Source organism: Anabrus simplex, chromosome 12, assembly GCF_040414725.1.
Source record: "Anabrus simplex isolate iqAnaSimp1 chromosome 12, ASM4041472v1, whole genome shotgun sequence".
Classification (NCBI taxonomy): Eukaryota; Metazoa; Arthropoda; class Insecta; order Orthoptera; family Tettigoniidae; genus Anabrus; species Anabrus simplex.
In genome coordinates, this window is record NC_090276.1 from 101,060,313 (window position 1) to 101,085,687 (window position 25,375).

The 25,375-nt window shown below is 39.0% G+C and overlaps 1 protein-coding gene across 3 annotated transcripts in view; it reads right to left on the bottom strand.

Annotated features, from left to right (window-relative positions):
* The window catches only part of LOC136884336 (uncharacterized), a 291,392-nt gene extending 273,757 nt beyond the window's left edge, over positions 1-17,635 (bottom strand). The window contains exons 1-2 of one of the 3 annotated variants that reach the window (XM_067156442.2): positions 17,571-17,635; positions 2,688-2,760 (exon numbers count right to left, since the gene is read on the bottom strand). The gene's annotated coding sequence lies outside the window, so the exon portion shown is untranslated. The other 2 variants (XM_067156440.2, XM_067156441.2) reach the window with 2 other exon arrangements.
* Positions 17,636-25,375: the final 7,740 nt, after the last annotated feature.

The window sequence follows — 25,375 nt, forward strand, 5'->3', positions numbered from 1 at the left end:
GTCTTGCTCTAGTTTATCTGTGAAATCAGTCCAAGCTTTCTGTTTTTCTTCGGCCATAATTTTCTTTACTCGTAGCTTCTGATCTCTGTATTTCTGCTGCAGTTCATTTACTCTAGATTCATTCCTTTGACTTCCTTTTTGCATTTCTTTGTCTCTGGCTTTCCTGGTTTCATTTTTTGCTTTCACAGCAATCTTCACCCGATCGTTCCACCAAGGAGTTTCTTTTGCCTTCATTTTGCTATTAGTTTTACGACAAACTTCTACTGCAGCTCCGACAATGCTTTCTTTGAATCTAGTCCACTCGATGTTGCCTTCTTGTAATGCATATGATGGTAATTTCTTGGTCACTTTTTTTGTGTATTCAACTTGTTTCTCTGCCTTCTTTAGCTCCCATGTCTTGATTTTTGGTTTCCTGTATTTCTGAGGTCTATAAATTTCAATGTGCTTTATTGCTGTGAGGAGAAGTCTGTGGTCACTGTCCAGGCTTTCACTTAGTATAACTCTGACATCACATATGGTCTTTCCTGCTTCATTGTCTGATATAAAATAATCTATCAGAGTTTTAGTATCTCCACTACAACTGTATCTTGAAATGATATGAGTAAAGAAATGAAATCGCCGCTAAGGCCATTTGCAGATGATATTATACTGTATAGAGTAGTAAATGAGTTGCAGGATTGTTTTTTCTTTTTTTGCTAGTGGCTTTACGTCGCACCAACACAGATAGGTCTTATGGCGACGATGAGATAGGAAAGGGCTAGGAATTGGAAGGAAGCGGCCGTGGCTTTAATGAAGGTGCCTGGTGTCAAAATGGGAAACCACGGAAAACCATCTTCAGGGCTGCCGACAGTGGGATTCAAACCCACTATCTCCCGGGTGCAAGCTCACAGCTGCGCGCCCCTAACTGCACGGCCAACTCGCCCAGTTTGCAGGATTGTGAGCGATGGACAGCAGACAATAGTATGATGATAAATGGGATAAAAAGTCCTCATGCGGATCACTGTAAGTAGCTAGGTGTTATTAAAAAGAATGATCTCCAATGGGATAATCATATTACCAAGTTTTAAAGAAAGGTTCAAGATCGTTTCACATGGTTATGAGAGTATTTAGGAGTAGTAGTAAGGATATAAAGGAGAGGGTGTAGAGCATGGAGGACCCTCACCAGGACTACCTCATACGAGAACTGGAAAAGATCCAAAGGAAAGCAGCACGATTTGCTTTGGGAGATTTCCGACAAAGGAGTAGTGTTATTACGAGAAATCATGTTCATACTGGGCCGTATTGACTAATTAACTTGAGGAAAAATATATATATCAACCACCTAATCAATATAGAATATTATAATCTAAATTATTTATCAAACATATGTGGAGCCATCATCAGCACACAAACACACAGCCACAACATGTCCACTTTTGTTTGATAAATAATCTTTTCAGATTATAATATTGTGTACTGACTAGGTCGTTGATCTATATATATATATTTTCTCAAAGGAATAGCGTTCAATCAATCACTACTGATCTGCATGTAGAGCAGTCGCCCAGGTGGCAAGATTGCCTATCTGTTATTTTCCTAGCCTTTTCGTAAATGATAGCAACTAAATTGGAAATTTATTGAACATCTCCCTTGATAAGTTATTCCAATCCCTAACTCCTCTACCTATAAATGAATATTTCCCCCAATTCGTCCTCTTGTATTCCAGCTTTATCTTCATATTGTGATCTTTCCTACTTTTAAAGACATCACTCAAACATATTCATTACGAAAATGTTACAAACTTTGGGCTGGGAAAACTTGTGAGTAAGGAGACAAGATGCTGGACTAGGTGGTATGTTTTCAGCTGTTAGAGGAAAGATAGTGTGGAATGGCACTAGTAGGCGAATAAGCTTCAGCGGAAATTTTAAAACTAGGGAAAGATCATAATATGAAGATAGAGTTGGCATTCAAGAGGACAAACTGGAGCAAATATTCATTTATAGGATAAAAAGTAAGGGATTGGAATAAATTATCACGGGAAATGTTCAATAAATTTCCAAGTTCTTTGAAAACATTCAAGAAAACTCCCAATGATGAAAACTCTCAAATACCTAAAGCAGAAGACAGAAAATAAGATTTCAACATGTATGAGAGGAGATTAGTCTCCTGATTTTGCCACTAATAAAGACACCTCCTCCTACTACTACTACACTTTGCATTCCTTGGACTCTGCCACCTGGGCAATAGACTTAAATGCAGATCACTGATGAGTGATAGTAGTACTATTTCTTGGATGATAAGATAAACTGTTGGCAAACAATTCCTGAAATATTTCGTAAGCACAAAGTTCAATCTCTATGGCAGATTTGCCGACAGATTCTCATGCTAAGACACACAATGTTGAACAACAATGTTGCAGTCACATTATCGGAGTGCTGAGGGGAAAACAATAGCTTGTAGCATAATATTGTGAAATACTGTTCAACCCCTTCCCCGCCACTGTTACAGGTCACTGACACCTCTTTCTGCATGTAAGCTGGTCGTCAGCCGCCAATGTGTTGAAATGGGTAACTGGTCGTGTTGTTTCTTCTTTATTTATTAAAAAAAAAGTGATTTTTCATTTGGATAATAGTTTTTAAATGGAGACAGTTGTGCTTGATTCTTTCCACTGACACTAAGAACCAATTAGATCACAGCATAGGACTCACAGTTCATGAAGAGAGATCGTCAGCTACAGAAGTGGAGAGCAGGAAGAACCCAATGATGAAAACTCGCAAATACCTGAAGCAGAAAAGAGAACATAAGATTTCAACACGTAAGAGAGGAAATTACTCTCCTAATTTTGCCACTAATAAAGACACCTCTACAACTACTACACTTTGATTTCCTTGGTGGTCACTTCCTCTGCAAATGCTATATATACTCCCTGCAACGCAAGCCTATATACTAAGGGCACAAACCTTACTTTTTCTCCCCTGAAGGTGGTGATTTATAGTTATTTTCTAAGTATTGGGTTCAACTCAGTGTCGGTATTGTATACAGTTTACCTGCTGATACGACGTCTTACAGTTGCTGTTGATATGGTACAGTGATGGTTTACTTCGTGATTTGCGAGAATTATGTATTGCCACTGCCGTATTGTTAAAAACACTAGTGTTACATTTGCGGGTAGAATTTAAGCATGTTTTCTTGCTCTGTCTGTTTGGGCAATACCAGGCAAGTAGAATTGTGGCATGTTCGAATAATGCATTTATTAACGTAGTTGGTGTGAAATGAAAAATGCAGTACTTTATTAATGACGGTCTTATTTCATCAAGTATAGAATTCAATTAGGATGTCTAAGAAGCAAGAAAAATCTGCAAGAACTCATCCGAAAAGGAAAGCAACATTATACCTCCTCTATAGAGATCAGTTCAGTTCAAATGGGAGGAAATTTCGTTATCAACTTAACCTATGACTTTGATATGGTTTGCAGATTTAGCCTTTGTGTATTCTTTTTGACTTACAGAATTATGTACTGTAGATGCTGAAATTCAATATCGCCTGGAACGTGCTAGTCTAGCATTCAGCACGTAACGTATAGAAGAAGAAATGCAAGCACCCATAAGCTGAGTGAAGAGAGTTGCAGCAACAGTCGTACTTATCTTAAATGTTCACAATAATCACTGATATTTGGTTGCTATTCATTGTCAATGCGAAAACGTCTTGGCAATGTAGTTATCACCTTATTTTTCAATTAATTAGTGAGCATTATGTGTAAAATACATAAGAGCAACATTGGAAAACTAGGAGTAGCAACAACCTCATGTGTTTCGTATCTGGATGTAGATCTGAAGACAGCAATTCTTCTTCTTCTCTTTTCTTTTAATGGAAGCAATCTATTCCTAGCAAAGAGAGAAAAGTGACTCCTAATTATTCTGTGCGTGTTATTCATTTTCCCAATAATATTTTAGTAAAAGAAGATGAATGGTGAAGGAGTAGAGATTCTAAACTAAATGGGAACTAAAGCTGTAAGCAGTCCTCTATATTTTTCCTAATTTACCCCAACATTTTTTTAAAAGACAGTTCAGAAAACTCTCTCTTGAAAAGGTAATCTGTGCAGACATACATAACAGAATGCCCATGGAATAGTCTCATTCGATAATGTACCGCGAGGTACTCATGTTACCGAGCTCGATAGCTGCAGTCGCTTAAGTGCGGCCAGTATTCAGTATTCGGGAGATCGTGGATTCGAACCCCACTGTCGGCAGCCCTGAAGATGGTTTTCCATGGTATCCCATTTTCATACCAGGCAAATGTTGGGGGCTACCTTAATTAAGGCCACGACCGCTTCCTTCCCACTCTGTCCCACCTTCGCCATAAGACCTATCTGCGTCGGTGCGATGTAAAGCAACTAGCAAAAAAAAAAAAAAAAAAACCACTTATGTTATGCCCTCTAGTATGAAGAGGAACTATTAAAATCCTAAAGTAATTTTTTTTATTTTGAGGTTTACTACACTGAGTTGATTGTTCTTTGTTTTTTTGTGTGTCTGATCTCTTACCGCCAACTTCAAAATTAACCAACAGGAAATGTTGTAGGTGTATTTTTCCACCAATAATTTTCATCTTCTAACTATTTGATTACCCAATAAAAATTGGGGGTGTGCCGGGCCTTAGCCCAGAGCTCTCTAGAACCTTCCTCTTGGATATAAAAGCTGGTACCTTTTCGAGCCACCTTGTCTTATTGATCGTCCAATTTACTGAGTGTATGCTAATAGAGGAAGCGGCGGCGTCTCACCCTTCATTTAGCTTTACAGCAGATTAAGGTAATGCCAGCTATTTAATATCTATGTGATAGCCTCTGAAAGCTAGCTCGAGGGGAAGGTTTCCTATCTGTAATAATGTAACCCTAAATTTCCAATTTTCTAAAATGTAAATTTCAAACAAGCCGAAAAGCACTTAGCTTAAATTCGGGAATAGAGAGCGTGTCACCCTCTCGAGTTCCCTATCAACTTGACTTCGAGGTAACTATGATTTTGTAACCGTTTTCTGCCTGTAACTTAAAATTTCTCCATCTAGTCAGCTCAGTAGTATATGATTAGCCTCTGTAACATTGGGCAATGAGTCCAACTAGGGTTTTAATATTCTAAGTGTCAGTTTCAAGGAGTGCAAGTGTCCGCCTCCACATCATTTTGATTTTTGGGCCAGCAACTTTAACCTGTGTTTTTTTTTCTTCCCACAAAGGCCCGATAGAATGAGTATTCGATACTCCTGTAAAATTCAATCATTTATGTTAAGTGGTTAGACTGTTGAGTGTTTAAGACAGTGAATTCTGTTTGAATTATAAAATGTAGGTTGTGCCTCGAGAGGCCTGGAAAGTGTAAATTTAAGTGAGAAAAGATGCTCTGGTTGTAAAAGTTGAAGGTTGCCCTGAGTAAGGCAGCGCAGTCTCCTAGATAAATTCATAGAGCATAGATGCTCTTTCTATTTTTGTAGAGATGTTAGTATACTCTATAAATGAAATTGGGAGACCTCTCTCCTTGACTATGGAGTGGATGGAGCCATAGTGCTCAAGTAACATTCGTAAAATTTGGGAGCTTTACGCTCAGGTGATTGACAAATTTTGTTGATTTTCTAATTTCTCGTACTTTGTATCGAAGCTAATGAGCTAGTTCTGTACCTGAAATCTTGTTGTCGCTCAACCACATGTTTTGTTAAAATTTATCATTCGGAAGAAAAAAAAAAAAGCCAAAAGAAATATAACCTTGATTTTAAGGCTTTTAATTAATCTTTCGATTGCCGCAGATAGACCCATTCATGCCCGCACCTTCTTTCACCTCTGACCACCACAAAAAACACGGTAACAGATAATAAAAGCACTAATTAGAATGTGTCCTGTGCGAAGATCTCTAAGGGTTAGCAGTTGGAGATCCCCTGATGTTGAAAATTCTAGAAAAACAATTAACTGCTTTTCTGAACAAGAGACTGAATAATCAGACACATAATAAACAAAACTTTGTTAAAGTTAGGGATACATTTTAAAAAAATACCAAGTTTCTTTGTAGACCTTGTCGATGTCTGTGAATTAGTTCCGTATGAGTAATTAAAACTGTTACCAGTTCATAAAGGAAATGGCCACAAGAAATGGACAGGGTCTTTTTTTAGCTCTGTGTGAGTGTCGGGGAGCTACACGGAAAGTGGATAGCAAGGCAGGGTGACCCTTACAGAAGGACTTAATTTATTAACATTCTTAACATCAGGATATCACATACATACACATCCCATGTCGTTCCATCTTAAGCGATGGGTTGGCAAACGAGGCTTCTCCACCAGTTGCGGTCCCTGAACTTCTCTCCTTCTTCAATGCTTTCCAAAGTATGTCCTCTCTGTTGAATGTCAATCTTCACCATGTCCTTGTACCTGAGTCTTGGTCGCCCTCTTGGTCTTTTGTCTTCAAGTTTTAGACCGTACATTTTTTTTGGTAATCTGTTATCACCCATGCGTCGCATATGTCCATACCATCTCAGTCGCTGCACTGTTATTTTGTCCTGCAGTCTTACAACTTGAGCCTGCTTGCGGATTTCCTCATTACGGACTCTGTCCCTCCATGTTTTGCCGATCATGCTACGGACAAATTTCATTTCTGCTGCCTGGATTCTACTAACATCTTTGTTTCTCATGGTCCATGTTTCGCAACCATAGGTCAGGACTGGTACGTAATAAGTTTCATATATGACTCTCTTACATTTTGTTGGTATTTTCTTGTTCCATATTATGTCTTTAACTATTTTGTATCACAATATCAGAATTGAACTAAAATCTAGCAGGTTCCACCTTTTAATTAAAGGTGGAACCTGCTAGATTTTGTGATCTCAGTTCAATACGGATAAGAAATATGAAGTTCCGTAAGTTTAATCAGGATATCCCTCGGTCTAATACGGCAACATGAAATGTTTAAAAAAAAATACTGATCCAAATACTTCAATCACATGTACAGCATACAGCATATTTTTGTGTGTTTTCAGTGGACTATATCGTGGAAACTCAATATTCATGCTCAACACTGTGATAATTTTAACACAGCACTTTTGATGTTTACGAGGAATGTATCATAACATCCTCAGCTTCTCATATGTATGTTCAGAACTTACTCTTTTTACGAACATCAACAAACAATGATAGATGTCATTTTTTAATTAACAAGTGTTCATCCAGATAAAAAATCCTTGTAAATACTGAATATTTTAATTGTGTACATGTGTTTTTGCGCCCATATTTGTGGTCATAGGTTTTTAAGATTCAGTCCTACTTGACGTTTGTATTAAGACAAATATAATTTGTCAGGTATAATTTTTATGACACTATGTCTTTCCTTAAACTGACTTGCTGAAGATGGCTGTTCATATCGGCAGAAACTAGTCCTAGTAAAAAAATAGTGTATTGATCAGGTGATCGATAAAACTTTCATTACGAAAATAAGTCTTATAGAAAAAATCAATGGCAGTGTTATAATTAACTGCTGGGCAGCTTAGAGCAGTTATCTGATGATGATGTATGCATTGTACAAATATACCGATAATTCTATAGTATTTTAAAGTAATAATGAAAATTAAATTTAACAACTTGCACAAAATTACACACCATTCGACTCCTTGGCTGAATGATCAGCATTGAGGCCTTTGGTTCAGAGGGTCCACCGAGCGAGTTGGTCGTGCTGTTAGCTTGCATTCAGAAGATAGTGGATTCGAACCTCACTGTTGGCAGCCCTGAAGATGCTATTCAGTGGTTTCCCATTTTCACACCAGACCTGGGTGTTTGTGTTTATCCCAACACTCTCCTGTTCAGATTGCACATTAATAGTGATTACAACCCTCTACGTAGGGTTGGTATTAGGAAGTGGATCAAGCCATAAAAACCAAGCCAAGTCCATATGTATGACACAGTTCACACCCGTGACCCCACAAGCATTGGAAACGTTGTCGAAGAAGGTGAAGAAGAAGTATGAAATTACACATTCTACAAACTTATTTTACTAACACATACAGGAGGGAACGAAATTTGAAGTTGGAAGCCATTCTAATTATGCCACGAAGTTCATAATCAAAATTATACCGTAATACATTTTTCCCTCTTATGGCCACCCAATATGGTCAAACCAATCTTTGTGCAATTTCCGTTTAACAGGAAAAGAGATCTTGACGGCTTCACATTTTCTTTGCATAGAACATCTACACTGTTAGAGGCTGAATCACTCTTGTTTCCTGCATTTGTACATGGGATACACTTCAGTCATCATCATCATCATTTCATCGCTCCAGCAAGCCGGGTGCGGTTGTGTACAAGTCTCCTCCAGTTTGTGCTATCCAACCACAGATGTTGCTCATATATGCGACACCAGTTCACACCTCTAATTTCACGGTCCTTCATTATCTGTTTTTCCCAAACACCATGAGGTCTTCGTCTTGGGCTCTTCCCAGGAACATTGTGGTCAAAGTATGTTTGAGGAGTCCTGTGAGGGTTCATTCTTTTCATATGACCATACCATTCCAATCTCTTCACTTCTAGAGTCTCCAGCAAGCTTCTTTCCGATCCGAGCTGTTGTCGGATACCTACATTCCTTACTTTATCCATTTTTGTTTTTTGTGGAGAAAAACGGAGGAACTTCATTTCTGTTGCCTGAAGATGACTCTTTGTTGGTCCAGTAAGTGTTGCTGCTTCCAGGCCATACGTCAATATAGGTACTAGATATATTTTGTACAAGCTGATCTTGGAAACTAACAGAAATGTTTCATCCCAAAGTATTTGACGTACAGCGTGATAGAATTTGGAAGCTTTCTGTATTCTGTTACTAATCTCTTGATGTATGGTATTGTCTGATGACAGAACACTACCTAAATACTGGAAATTGTCTACAATATCCATCTCTTCGTCTCCAATTCATAGATGAACAGTTGGAGAGTTTCTACTCATCACCAAGCCAACTGCGTTTTGCTGATTTTGAGACCTAAGGTTGTAAAAGCTTCATGCCAGAGATCTAGTCTAGTTTGTACTTCCGCTTCTGTCACACCCCATACCATTACATCAGCAAAAACCAGGGCATTAGTTGTTGGATCCTTTCGCTTAACCGCTTTTGAAACTTCATCCATTATGATTATGAAGAGAAATGGTGAAAGACAACTTCCTTGCTGGACTCCACTCTTCGTTTCAAACCAACCTGACCTTCCATCCTGGACCTGGACACAACACTTGGTTTCATCATATAATCATTGTACTCATACTATGTCATTGGGCACTTTCTTATGTCTCAAACATTCCCATATATGCCTGCGTGGTACATATTCATATGCTTTCTCGATGTCCAGAAAAACAGTTATAAGTGTTTTACCTTTCTCCCAATACTTCTCATAGAGCATTCTGGTGGCAAAAATGAGGTCTATAGTTGGTCTATGAGGTCTAAATTCATGTTGTTCCTCCTCAAGTGTAGGTTCAACATATTTTCTAATCCTGCTCTCAAGGATGGATTTGTAGATTTTGAGGCCATGTGACAGCAGAGTTATACCTCTGTAGTTGGTACATTTCTTTCTATCACCTTTTTTCAACAATGGGATGATGACTCCTTCACAAAAGGGCAAAAGATTTATTTTTTTCTTTCCCTATGGCAGCTACTTAATTGCTATTGCATATGAAACAAAATAGCATGAAAAACAATGATTGTCAGCTTGAGTGAAAAAAATTCTAAAAAATATAAATACGATAACCGAAACAATACGTCCAAAAATGGAACACAAATCGCTGTCATCTGCTGCCATCTTTCGCCAAGAGCCAGCATTTTATAGAATAATTTGGTCACAAGTCTCAAATTTTTGGTTGCCAACGGAAACTGGAATTTGTTTCATATCGTACCAACACAGACAGGTCTTATGATGACAATGGGATATGACAGGGCTACAAATAGGAAGGAAGAGAATTAAGGTACAGCCTCAGCATTTTCCTAGTGTAAAACCCTGGAAAACCAGCTTCAGGACTGCCAACGGTGGTGTTCGAACCCAACATCTCCTAAATGCAAGCCAACATCTATGTGACCAAAACTGCATAGCCAACTCCCTCAATTACACCAAATTCAAATGTAAACAATCGTCCTATTCATTTCTTCGTAATATGTTACATCTATAAAGATGATATTTCTACATTATCCAAACCTGTTTCAACCCATTTTAGAGTCATCTTCAGTGTAACATAACACCCGTCAAAACACGGCTAATGGTGAAAAGACTTTTGAGAAAGCAAGTTACGGACGAATAGGGGAACATATACCATAACACAAAATACCCTTTCGATGACACCTCAACTGGTATCAACAGCACAGTCACATCAAGTTTATGATGGAAGTGAACTCACAAATGGAATAATTCTAATCTACATATCAAGTTTTAAAAACATATATTTAGAAGACAAGAGATTACATCTCAAGGAGAGTGATTTTAATTAGGTGTCAATAATATATTACCAGGACACCACTGCAAGATTTTAATAAGCCACTTCTTAAATAGTTTATTTAGAAATAGTGCTTTATTGTAACTCATGTTTTTACAAATTATTTTTCACTGAAGATGACTCTAAAATGGGTCGAAACATGTAATACATTACGAAGTATTGAATAGAAAGATTGTTTACATTTGAATTTGATGTAATTGAAAAACCATGAGTCATCACCATCATCAATGGCCCAACACCAGTCTCCCGGGTGTGGTTAACAAGCCTCCTCCACTCCTTTCTGTCCTTCCACTTTTCTGTCAAATCAGAATGAAATTCATACTATGCAACTCCCTCAGTCTGCACCCTGTTGCAGGCTATAGAAATATATCAATATACTTCTGTATTGTTTATAATGGAATCTATAACTACTGAATTTCTATTCAGAATTGTTCTCTACAGAGATGTACTAAGAAATTGGGATCCCATTGTCACCACAATGGGCAAAATATGATTCAGAAGAATTTCTCATTGTTTTCTTCATCACAGGGTTTGACAGCTCAGTGATGCCATCCTACACCATGAGAGATCCAGCATACAAAATGTCTAGTTCCTGGACTGTGTCGTTCACCAATATAAACTGAGCCGGCCCTGCGGTGTAGGGGTAGTGTGGCTGCCTCTTACCTGGAGGCCATGGGTTTGAATTCCCAGCCCGGTCAGGGATTTTTACGTGAATCTAAGGGCTGGTTCCAGGTCTGCCCTGCTTAGGTGACTGACGGTGAGATGGTCTAGAAAGCCAAGAATAACTTTTTTTCACAATTTGCTTCACGTTGCACCAACACAGATAGGTCTTATGGCGACGATGGGAGAGGAAAGGGCTAGGAATGGGAATGAAGCGGCCGTGTCCTTAATTAAGGTACAGACCCAGCATTTGCCTGTTGTGAAAATGGGAAACCATGGAAAACCATCTTCAGGGCAGCCAACAGTGGGGTTCGAACCCACTATCTCCCGGATGCATCCTACACCATGAGAGATCCAGCATACAAAATGTCTAGTTCCTGGACTGTGTCGTTCACCAATATACACTGAGCCGGCCCTGCGGTGTAGGGGTAGTGTGCCTGCCTCTTACCTGGAGGCCATGGGTTTGAATTCCAAGAATAACTTTTTTTTTTCACTATTTGCTTCACGTCGTACCAACACAGATAGGTCTTATGGCGACGATGGGAGAGGAAAGGGCTAGGAATGGGAATGAAGCGGCCGTGTCCTTAATTAAGGTAGAGACCCAGCATTTGCCTGTTGTGAAAATGGGAAACCATGGAAAACCATCTTCAGGGCAGCCAACAGTGGGGTTTGAACCCACTATCTCCCGGATGCAAGCTCCCAGCCGCGCACCCCTAACCGCACGGTCAACTCGCTCAGTGCCAAGAATAACAACCAAGAGGATTTGTTGTCTTTTAATCTGCAGGCCTCCGAGCTGAGCACAGTCTCTTCGTACGGCTGTTGCACCATACGGTTTATTTATTTATTTATTTATTTGGGAAACCAAAACAGCGAGAAGCCAAATTTCAGAGTTCTGCAATGAAAAACATAGAGTTTGATTTTTCAATGTAACAATGACCCTTCATTAGGTGAAGGCCTGCTGTCTACAACAGCATACTGCGCCACTGAAAGAGCTGCCAGTTCAAATATCATCATGATAACCATCGATTCTCCACTATGTGTGGAAATGAACAAGTCTCCTCCATAAACTTCTGTCCTGCTACCACTTCTCTTGTCATACAGTATCTTATCTTCTCTCATTTCAGGCCCTGCCTGGCCAAGTCTTCATCCAGCTATCTCTACTCCTAGGTCGTTTTCCAGTTATTTCATTTATTGTATGGCTTTTAGTGCCGCGAGTGTCCGAGGGCATGTTCGGCTTGCCTGGTGTCTTTCAATTTGACACCCACAGGCGAGCTGCATGTCTGGATGTGGGATGATGGTGAGGTACGGGAGGGTGAAACCCAGTGTCGGCAGGTAGCCTACTCCTTTGAATAACACGAAGGGATCTGCTAAAAGCTTTAAGTCCTCATCACCGGATGAATCATATGCCCGCACCCTATGTGTGCATTGCGGAGAGGTTTGGAATATAATCCAGGCTTTTGGCACGCAATCTAGTGATTACAAATTGTATACTACCACTTCTCCTACCCAGCTGGCCAATATTCTGATGGTGATATTTTTTTCGACCAACGGGGCTCAAACTGGCTAACCGTGGTGTCAGAGTATTATAGACTTGATGCCTTAATAATCGTGGCCACCAGGCAGGCTTGCAAATTGTATGATCACTAATATTTGCACCAGTTACAGCCCTCAGATCACCGCGCTGCTCACACTTTCTACCTTGTTTACTTGAATCCCTTCTAGGCCCTCCAAGCAACACTAACCTCTACTAGATTAGCAGTCATTATATCAACAAATACATCAGGTAGTCAGCCAGGACTTGCGGTCGATTTATCAACCATAGCTTTACTCCTTCAAACAGACAAGCAACTGATATATCAACCATGCAGCTCACCATGAATTCTGGCTTATGAAGAGAATCTAATCTTCTGTTACTGATGAATACATCGATGTATTGGGCAGAAGAACGTGGAGATTCCCTTTCACGCTAAAATTTGAGCAGTCAGGGGATGACAAAGGCAACACAACAAAAGCTCTTGTTGTCGAGAGATACAAGGGCAATTTTTTTTTTTTTTGCTACTTGCTTTACGTCGGACCGACACAGATAGGTCTTATGGCGATGATGCAAGGCCTATTAGTATATAGTAAGGATGTAAAGGAGAGGGCATATAAGTCTCTGGTAAGACCCTAATTAGAGTATGTTTCCAGTGTATGGGACCCACACCAGCATTACTTGATCCGAGAACTGGAAAAAATCCAAAGAAAAGCAGCTCGATTTGCTCTGGTTGATTTCCGACAAAAGAGTAGCATTACAAAAATGTTGCAAAGTTTGGGTTGGGAAGACTAGGGAGAAAGGAGACGAGCTTCTGGACTAAGTGGTATGCTCTGAGCTGTAAGTGGAGAGAACGGCATTGGTAGATGAATAAGTTGGAGTTGGGTCTTTAAAAGTAGGAAAGATCACAATATAAAGATAAATTTGGAATTCAAGAGAACAAATTAGGGCAAATATTCATTTTTGGAAGCGGAGTTAGGGATTGGAATAACTTACCAAGGGAGATGTTCAATAAATTTCCAATTTCTTTGCAATAATTTAAGAAAAGGCCAGGAAAATAACAGATAAGGAATCTGCCACCTGGGCAACTGCCCTAAATTCAAATCAGAAGTGGTTATTATACTGTAAGGGTGGAAAAGGAGATGAATGGAAATACCCTCATGGACCCGTCCTTGATAGGTTAGTTTTTGTAATAACATAGCTGCAGCAGAAGAGAGAGCGAGCACATTTCAACTAACAGCAGTCAGAGTGATGTTATTGATAAGCTTTTTGAACAATGTAGCCCGTCACATTTGTTTTCTTCCAATTCAGCATTGGTAGAACATCCAAGGTGTAGGGTCTCCTTCCCCCACCTTCATGATTCCCTTTCCCCTAGATCTTAAAGTGGTTGTATATCTGTTTCTTCTTATTTCAACAGTAATCTTCATCCCTTCCCTTTTTGCAATTGATTTGGTGTTGTCTCTCCTCATGTTGCAGCATCATGTTGAGTTGGAACTTATCATCTTCATGAAGAGAGGCAGATTATTATTCAGTTATGGACCTTACAAAGACAATCACAACTACAACCACTATTATCCCCATGATAATTTCACAATATTTCCATGTCAGCAAAGCTTGCCTTTGATGAAATTGGCAATAAAAAATATTTGAATTCGTGAAAATCTCTGTTTTGACACAAAACGTTCAAAATGTTTTGTCTGAAACCTTCAAAATATCAGCAAGAAACTATTTCAGCCCTCTTCCTCATTCAAATATCATATCACAATGCATATTAGCCCAGGAACTAAGCTAACACAATGTGGAGTTTCATCAGTAGCGGTGGGCGCATTTATGGATAATTCAAAATTGTTTCCTTTGTTTCTGCCTGATTTAATCAATCGATCGAAAGTATTCGACTTATATTGAAGCTCTGTTACACTGACAGCTGTTCGTTTCGACTGACAATGCAGGGAACACAATGGAGATTTTGCTACGAGCCTGAAGACTATACGCATGCCCTTGGAGATGACGTCATGGTTTATGCACAGATATCTCCATAAGCGAGGAGCATGGTAAGGTGTGTGCCTTTCAGTCTACAACTACCCTCAAACAAGTGATAGTATTACAGTTGACCACAAGGGTCCGCCACCTCACGTTACTGCTGGCCACAGCTCCCAGAAGTAACTATTGCATTACAATGCCAGAAGATTTTGCTAGTAGGTAATTCTGAACACACGGGAAGAAGTTTGCTTTACATTGTGGGTGGTGAATCGTTTCAATCTGAGTACTGGTAAATGTTGTAATTGCACGGACTATTTTTATGCTCGTTGTCATACTTAGGTGAACTTCGTGCTATGTAAATCCAAGAATAGGGTTCGCATCTTTTAATATTCGCTACAATATAGCATTGTAGCAAAGTTGCTGTGAAATTTACTTTTATCAAGCTAAGTATTGAACCTGCCAACTTGGGGTCAGAAATCCGTCTGAGCCACTCCACCCGGCAGTCGTAATTTTAGTTTTGTTGTGCGCTCACGGATTAGTCACAGAAAAATGCATCCTCGGTTATAGGGGTTCTACCAAATTATGAGTGGAGAAGCAAGCGTAGAAGGAAATTTTAGTGAAATGATTTAAGTTAGTTATTTTGTACTGATTTGCATTCTACATTGGTATATTTGAGACGTGAACACATTTTGTTGTGAACCCCCTAAAGATTTTGTCATGAGCCGCCACTGAGTTTCATGAAGGTATGACCTGCTATTTTTAAGTGAAAAAAAAACACACACGCACGCGCGCACACACACACACACACACGCGCGCGCGCACACACACACACACACACACACACTCTCTCTCTCTCTCTCTCTTATTCGTTCAAACATGCCAGTCCAACCGGCAAGACCAAGGCGAAACACTACACACACATGATCTAATAACCCAGTCTATTGCTGTTCCTTCTTATGCAAACGCTACAGATATCTAACCATTGGTCTCCGAGTTCTTTACGACCTGGGATGGGCTTCTTTTAGTCAAATAACATGATCATTTCCATAACGTACAGACAAAATATAAGATACCTTCTATGCACAGTGATGGTCCAAACTGCCACAACATTGGAGAATATAGCCTAAGTACACAAACAAAAGGAAGAGTCTTATTTTAAATGTCCTGATTAAAATACATCACTGCTCTCACGAATTTCAAATTATCCTTGTTACCAACCGAAAATGAACATTACCTCGGAATTCCTTAGCAACCCCCCCCATGGCTCTACAACCCTTGAAGGACCTTGGCCTACCAAGCGACCGCTGCTCAGCCCGAAGGCCTGCAGATTATGAGGTGTCGAGTTGTCAATTCGACGAATCCTCTCGACCGCCATTCTTGGCTTTCTAGACCTGGGCTGCTATCTCACCGTCAGACAGCTCCTCAATTCTAATCATGTAGGCTGAGTGGACCTCCATCCAGCCCTCAGGTCCAGGTAAAAATCCCTAACCTGGCCGGGAATCAAACCTGGGGCCTTCCGATAAGAGGCAGGCACGCTACCCGTACACCACGGGGCTGGCGTTCTTTAGCAAAGGTTGTCAAAAAAGCAGATGGATCTTGATGTGAACTCGTATTTCACATGAATGTGTGTAATTAAGACAAATATTCTGCATGCAGATTGTGGTTACATATCTTTATAGGCTTTGAAGAAAATAATAGGTGTGTGTAAAATTATTCTGAAATATTTCTATTTCTATATTTCCTCCAGTGCAATACAATAATAATAGTTAGCTGGGTATGCTGTTAGCTGTCAATACGGATAAATAATGAAATGCATATAATGTAGTGTGTCTAGAATAGCAAATATTCTACAAATCTGTAACATTCTTAAGTTAATCCCTAATACGCCAGCTATATTAAATTGCCTTTGATCCTTGTTTCTGGATTCAGTCTTAGGAGCATAACCCAAAAATTGGCATTGTAAACGAATAACATACATAACCCAAAAACTGGTGTAAAGACTTGGTCAGTAGAGGAAGATTTATTTTCATTTTGATCGTTCTATCCTGTTCTTCCTTGACAATCCATTTTGCTTTCACCATAAGCAAGCAATGGACAAAACACAACACACACATTTCTGAACAAATTTAGCACTTTTACACAGCCCAAAAAAAAATATAGTAAAAGGTTAGGGGAATGAGTTCCACGATTAAAATCTTATAACCAATGAACAATAGATTTCCAACGTTAAAACAATGATGAATCAGTTATTTATGCAATTTTTGGTAATGTTTATTGACTCAACTGCATATGGTTTGATAGCTTTATTTTCTGGGCTCCAACAGACCTTCTCATAGATCTTATTCAGCATCAACATTTGTTGCTCATATTTATCAGTCTAATATAATACTCATGAATATATCTAATTAGCTTTAGACTGTTTTTAAAACAATGGCTTGCAACTAAATAATACATGCCCGATAAATTGTTATGAATTCCGAACCAGTTAACTGGAGGTTAGTTTTGTTAGTTTTGTGCTCCATAGATTCTGTTTCGAACTACATATTATATAATATTTTGTCTCAGAAAGTGCCATAAATTCATAGCAATAAGAAAGCACTTTATACCAAAAACTAACATTCTAATACAGAACCTTATAAAAATGACATTTGGCACATATATAAACAATAGGTTTTGTATGATGATTTTCACACTTTTGCAAGTAAAGCTAGTATAATATAACTAAAAACTATCAACTTACGAAATGTATTCCCGATAAACACTTCTGTACAATTACAGAGGGATTCAGATACAATACCAATTACCTAATATTTCGCCACTGCCATTAAGCCGAACTTTCATGTCCACTAGACAGACGACACCACGAAAGTTTTTTGGATTTTTATTTTCACTGTTAATAACGAGAGTTTACAAACAGCATAATAAACTCTCTTGTTTTGTCACATACCAAGTGCTGCCATGCTGCGGTAGAAAATATTATAGGTATTCCTGTGCCTTCATCACTGCCTGCTCGATTTGCATCCGATGGCAACACCTCCCAGATAATAATAATGAAACATTCCGTTTACAAATACCCACAGCAGGTAGCAGCAGCAACCGGCTAAAGACCAAGGTTTGTCTAGGGAGGTCTGGTCACGCTACCACAATCCTTTGCGGTGGCGGCCATATTGGGTCTCAAATATCGTTGTTACGTGGGCGTGCCCGATATAATGATGTGAGTTATTATAGTAGGGCCCACGAGAGTTGAAGTCTGACAGGTGAGCGGCGAAATCTGTAACTACGAAGTACGCTGCGTTGTCATAGTTACCTCAATTCGCGGCCTACCACCTTTCAGACAGGTTGAGTGTTTAATAAAACATGTAGGCCTAGGCCTAATGCAATTCATTTACCCTTGACCGGTTCCTAAGCTCGTGTTAATAATTCCAGCATTTAAGACAGAAGACGACATTATCGATATATATAAGAAATTTCATAATCACTAACAAGAACATCAGTTTCTGACAATAACCTCAACAAATGCACATGTTAATTACAGTATATAACAACACTACCCACATTGATAGTTTTTATTATTTAACGCCGATTGTTAACGGTACCTGTACAATTCGGGAATAAACTACGGTATAATAAACACAATAGGAAGACGGTACTTCATCGAGAAAAGAAATCAGTCAGAATATGAATAACAATGATGGAATTAAGGAGACATTCGGACTTTCTCCCGTAATTGCTCAGAAAATAGCAATAAAATGTACAGACATGCAATGTACACAAAGCACTGAACCGAGATATTTGTAAAAATAAAAAGTACTCACTGCTCTGCCGACAGCAATCAGTCATCTAGAAGGGGCTCTATCCCATCCATATCATCTCCTGTACTATCCTGCTCGTTGTCACTGTCACTGACACAATCATTTCTCTTCCCTGGCTTCGAACAGTCACACCTCGGCCAGTTGTATTTTTTGGCGTTTCTTTTGACTTGGAAGTCATTGTTAAACACTCAAAAGAACCGATCAAATAAAACTACACGGATTCTTAACGAATAATGGAGTACTTCACACTAACACTATAGTCACACTACAAGATCGCTAACATCTACAGACGAACAAAACTAGGAACAACTAGCCACCGATAAACTTAAAGAAATAAACTAACACCTAACATAATATTCTGAAAACATACACATTAAGCAGCAACGACTAGCACAGCTAACACAGTACCATTCGGAATACTATCACAAAAGCGACTGAGAGCAAGCCAACCCACGTGGTGATAGCGTCCTAAAATGTTGCAACTCTGTTATCGTTGCCATAGCAACAGGCCATTTTCGAACAGCGTTAGTCAACTTTTTCTCGCCGGTGGCGCTAAACGTCAGACTTCAACTCTCGTGGGCCCTACTGTACTTGTATTTTGAAGGAAAACGGGATACTGCGCCGCACCAAATTGTCAAAATAAGACAACTGACGGAATTAGAGTGTTTCGCTTCCCGAGAGAAAAGCAAAGGAGAGTTCAGTGGATACAAAACTGTAGGCGTGACAAATGGCAACCTACAGATAATTGCTCCTTGTGCGAGGTTAGTGAAGTTATACATTCGTATTATTCCTGAATAACGGTATGTTTATATGAACGATGTTTTATATTTATAGGTCTTATTGTGTTTTTTTTGCTAGTGGCTTTACGTCGCACCAACACAGATAGGTCTTATGGCGACGATGGGAGAAGAAAGGCCTAGGAGTTGGAAGGAAGCGGCCGTGGCCTTAATTAAAGTACAGCCCCACCATTTGCCTGGTGTGAAAATGGGAAACCACGGAAAACTATCTTCAGGGCTGCCGACAGTGGGATTCGAACCCACTATCTCCCGGATGCAAGCTCACAGCCGCGCGCCTGTAACCGCACGGCCAACTCGCCCGGTGTATTTTCTTCTAGCATCATTTTGAAGAATCGAAATTTGAACTAAAGAGGGCAGATGGACGGAAACTACTCAAGTGGAATTCCATCCCAACAATTTTCAAAGTCCCTAATCCACCCGAGTCTTTGACATATAATAGGGAACCTCCCAAAGAAAGAGAATTTTCTTTCAAAACAAGCAAGAAAAGTAACAGGAAATGTGTCATACTAGTATTGATGTTTATGAAAATTTCCTTTTCATGTGTCCGGCTCCATGGCAAAATGGTCAGTGTGCTGGCCTTTTGTCACAGGGGTTCCAGGTTCGATTCTCGGCAGGTTCAGGAATTTTAACCATAATTGGTCAATTTCGCTGGCACGGGAGCTGGGTGTACGTGGCGTCTTCATCCTCATTTCATCCTCATCACGACGCAGAGATCGCCTACGGGAGTCAGATCAAAAGACCTGCACCTGCCGAACCGAACTTGTCCTCAGACGCTCCTGGCACTAAAAGCCAAACGCCATTTCACTCCATTTCTTTTCATTTAAACTACAGACAGTATCATTCTAACCCTACATGCAACGTAGAAATGTTTCACAGATATTTGAAATGCTTGTTCCTGTTCATTTACCAATTATAATCACAACAAACAATAAGCCTATCACTTCAAACCAACAATTTATGTCCAGCTGGCCATCATTACAACAATTGTGTTGATAATAACAGTCTTATACTGTACTGTAGTTATTATTTACAGCTAAATTTCATTCAACTTAAATGCTCTATAGAGTACATTATATGGCTGGACAAATACTTATAGATCACAACACTCGCTTCACTCGCACTAACCAACTACTGTAATTTAATGTACCGTAGCCTAACATAATATCCTAATGTAATCCATAAAATAGTCTAAGCTAGGTTAACTCAACTTAATAGTGACTGACTTTCTATTTCTTATGAAATCGTGTCTACCAGTGGCTTTGATTTTCTCAATCATTATTCTTATTCTTATTCTTATTCTTCTTATTATTATTATTGAGACAATAATTTACCATACCCTCATTTGTTGGACATATACATTTGTGTGTGGGGACTTTTATCTGCAATTCTCGGCCATTGTTTGCATTGCCGTTAAATTATGTGCCTGAAACTGTGGCGATTTAAAATGTATCTTCTTGCCATTGTTACGTCGGTTGCTTCGAAATTCTGATTGGCTCAATAACCAAATTTTTTACTTGACCGTGCGCAGTGTCGATCTTCAACTGAGCGACCCGCGGCTTGACTGGACTGAACGCCAGTCTGTTCCCGGCAGATCGCCAAGATGGACGCGTTTGGAGAAGTTGTGTACAAAATGCGATTGAAAGTTGTTGGAGTGGAGTTTGATAAACCAGGCTAATAGCCTCGTTAATTAAGGCATTGCCTTAATTATAGCGCAATAATGTTGTGTGTTTCATATTTACAGTTTTTTTAATATTAGTGTGACCGAACTATCTGAAGGAGGGTTCTTCATTACAAAATGGGCTAGAACGTAAGCTATTGGATTACAGTATATTAAATTGGACACCCAAAAATGTAAGTACAAGTATCTACTTAATTGTTTCGAAACTGTTCTGCTGCCGGATTATTTGGAGAAGAACGTGTGTATCAAGCTATCTGCGACAACTATTATATTAGAAGAAATGTTTTGGCAACGCTGTTAATATTACTTCGTCTCTACTCTGCTACTGTAATTGAAATTAGGCCTATAGTTTATGGACCTGGCGACCACCGTTTATTCATTAAATTAAGCTGGACTTTCTTCTTCATCGGACATTTTAATGATATAAATTGTATCTGCTAAATATTAAAATGTAACTTAACGTGATTTTGGTAATGTTCTATATCCAAATTATTCTTATGGAGTAATTCTGGAACATGGTATATGCGCGGGTGAGAGACCTATTATTCCATTACTTTAATTTAACTGAGATTATCGTTGTGCTGCCTTTTTCTGTTTCTTAAAGTTATTATTATTATTATTAATTTTGTTGGTGGATTACTTTTTACATTTCTTGGTTCATATTTGTGGCATCCGATGGACTGTTGACAACGTTTTGAAAGACGTTATGTACTAGTATTGTTTTCGTAATGGCTCATTGTTTAATTACTTAATGGGATGGTTTATTTCCGGTCTTATTCGGCCATTACCGTTTTCCAAGGCCTCCTAAAATTAAAATTGTGTAACCGGCATTTAAATCCTTTATTAATATTTTGGTTGGAAGAAATGTTAAATTTAAAAGACTATACATAATTATTGTAAAATTCTGGTTATAATAAACTGGAATTTGTTCCCTATTTCTTGATGATACTTTTGCCCTCCTCAGATTATTCGCGTCCGTTTTTCTTTCCTTCTTCTTTCATTATTGCGTGCCATGTTTTTATCTTATCTCCGGTTCGTTAATTTTGTGTGGGCTTTGCCTATTGTCTCTTTAAGTCGGATGTTGGCTTCGGTTTTGGGAAGCTGTATGCTTCGTGTGTACCATTGTTTTGTTGTCTGTGAAATTTTAAGTGTTGCCCTTCGTAATTTGTAGTTTATTTGAGACATATTTTTATTCGGGTTCGTGCGATTTTCTCTTGTGTCCTTTCAATTATTTACGTGTGGAATTTTTTTTGGGTCTGCTATCGTTGCCTTAAATATTGAGTGTGTTTCCGTGTTTCGGGGTGATTGAAATCCTTGTGTACTGGTTCTGGAAGCAAATTCCAGTTTATTGTGATTAATTGTAGTATACTTACTCACAAAGAAAAGCTGGCCAGTTATGTAATTAATATTTAATGCACGGATCCGTTTTAACATTTGTCATTCATTGATTCTAAGGCAAACTGTAGCTTGTAATCTGAGTGTGTTTTCACGATTTTATTTATCCTAAAAATAGACATTTGTCTCCTAATTTAATGAGTTGAATTGTTACAATTTTTTTTATCTTTTATCTAATTACTTATTTATTACTACATAAAAATTATTTTACGTTGTTATCCGAGTGCGCACTCATAGTATATTTTGCTTTAAAAATTGATTTTTATCTATAATTTAAAGACATTATTTACAGATTTATTTTTTGCTCTGCAGTTTTCATTCCTAAATTCTGTTTAAATTTTTCCTAATTTTAAGTAAAGTTCAAGTTATTTAAACATTAATCTTGCTTTCATTTAGCAATCTTGACCTGGCAACCCCTCAAGTAGTTAGCTCGATCCAGTCCTTTCCCTTATGTTCTGTGCCCTCCACGCTGGTTTTGTTAATACTGCTCCTGCTCGATGGTAAGTATTTTGCTTCTTGTGCACATTTGGTTATATTTATGGGGTTTTATTATCATTCCTGTTTTTATCTTTGTCGGGTTGCAATTATTATATGCATGAATATTAGGACTCAGCTAAGAGCCCCGTGGTCGCCAACTGACGCTCCCTGGTTAGGAGAGCCTGATGCCCCTTTCAGTCGCCTCTCATGACAGGCAGGGGATACCGTGGTTGTTGTTCTATTGTCCCCACCCACGGGGGGAATCTATTTTGGGTTGTGACTACGACGCCCTTAGCTGAGTCTTGACATTGCTTTCAATATTCAAGCTCATCCGACCTCCCCTGGTCAACACTTGTTCTTTTCCGACCTCGACGGCATTAGCGCATTGGAGGCCTAGGAAGTTTTTCATTTCCACGCACTTTGTGACCTTTATCTTTCTTTTGCCGATACCTTCATTTACGAAGTTTTGGTCCCCTTCCATTTGTTTTTTTCTGATTAGTGTTTATAGAGGATGGTTGTCCAGTTGTACTTCCTCTTAAAACAATAATCACCACCACCACTTTGTACTATATAGCTGCATGGGTTATCAATAAACTAGTTAAGAGTAGCTAAGAACATCACTCTTGTTGTTTACGTGCAGTTTATTTTTGCCTTAGAACCGAAAGAAATACCACACGAATGGATAACAACAGTTACCATACATAATTCAATGCACTCAACTCAAGAGGCATTCATAGTTTGTCAACATACTGGGGTAACCTTTTAGAAACGCAGTATCGGAAATTACTCTCTTAATAAAGGAAACGCTGAAGGTAATTTATTACAACCGTCGTTTAGTACTTTAAATACAGTACTTCAAGTTCAGTATTTCATGTACCGGTAATCATAATATGACACAGGGACACAGGTACTGTACCGATTTCTATGTTTCTGTCAATAAGTTTCCGTATTTGACAGATGATATTAATAAGAAACACTGTAAGACCAAGTTGTAAGGAAGTAAAAGAGAAGAACATGAGCTTTTCTGTTGCTTCTTGTTTCTCAAAAAAAAGAAGAAAAAAGAAATTCAGGCTCTGTTAATTATCTTCCTATTCAAATAGCTGTGAATCTATTTTTTTTGCTAGGGGCTTTACATCGCACCGACACAGATAGGTCTTATGGCGACGATGGGATAGGAAAGGCCTAGGAGTTGGAAGGAAGCGGCCGTGGCCTTAATTAAGGTACAGCCCCAGCATTTGCCTGGTGTGAAAATGGGAAACCACGGAAAACCATATTCAGGGCTGCCGATAGTGGGATTCGAACCTACTATCTCCCGGATGCAAGCTCACAGCCGCGCGCCTCTACGCGCACGGCCAACTCGCCCGGTGTGAATCTATTCATATCATTTAAATGTTATACAGTTATATATACATGGCCAGGAGATGCCCAATTAAATTCTTTATCAAGATTGGTTGGTATTTTGTTTTTATTTCAATGTACGGTACCGAAATCCTCTAAATTCGAATACACTTGCCTTTGGTTACGCTCGCTTGAGGACCCAATATGGCGGCCCCATAAGTAGCATTGTTGACTTGACCTCCCTAGACAGACCTTGTAAAGACCTGTCGGAATGAAATAACGGGAAATAGGGCAGTACTGTACTTTTTTCAGTGAAAATGGTGTACTGCTGCGTGCCTTTCTGCAAATCAGAGAAAGGAAAACCAGAATGCCGTGGTATTTCATTCCATGAAAAAACCTTCAAGTACAGAATTGCGTCGAAAGTGGTTAAGTACTACATCCAGAGAAGGAAACAGCAAAGGAAGTAAAGGGATTCCTTCTGACTATTCCGTGTTTTGCAGTCTACATTTCGTAAATTACGATTTCAAAGTGACCAGCAAAACGCGAAAATTAAAAACACGATCTGTACCCAGCCTCTTCCCTGATTATCCAGCTTATAAACAACCGCTAATTTCAGCGAAGAGGAAGAAAAGGGATTCAAGCAGAGAGACGTCTAACATGAGCTCTTCAAACAACATTGCAGAAAATGGTAAGCGCTATATAAGGTTTGAAGTATTACATACTAAGTAATGAAATTTCTGGGGACAATTGCACTTTTAATGTGAAGGTACAAAACAGAATAATATGCTGTCATAGATTCCATTACGAGACGTTTGTTAGTAATATAAAATCGTGCCAGTATACTGTTATTATTATTCACTACTCAAGTAGGGCCTATTTAGTGTTTTCGGTTTTACAGTTATAGCTAAATTAATGTCAGGTTCTCTCTCGTTTTCTTTCCAGTCGACTATCGGCTTACGGATACAGAGGTAAGCCTAAATACTATAACAACGAACCGTGTGACGTTGGTTGTCAATTTGATATGTTGGATGACAGCAGTACCGTATGGAAAGTCTAAAGAGAGGAAATAAAAGGCTTCGTGCTGCGCTATTCAGAATGAAGAAGAAAATAGTAGATCTGGAAGAAAAATTACACCGATCAAGTAAACAGCTAGAAGATTGTAACACGCAACTCCAACCACTGAACATTATAAAGAAAGCTGCAGGTGAGGGTGTTGAAAAGGCAATTTATCTTCAAGATCAAGTGAATGACTTTC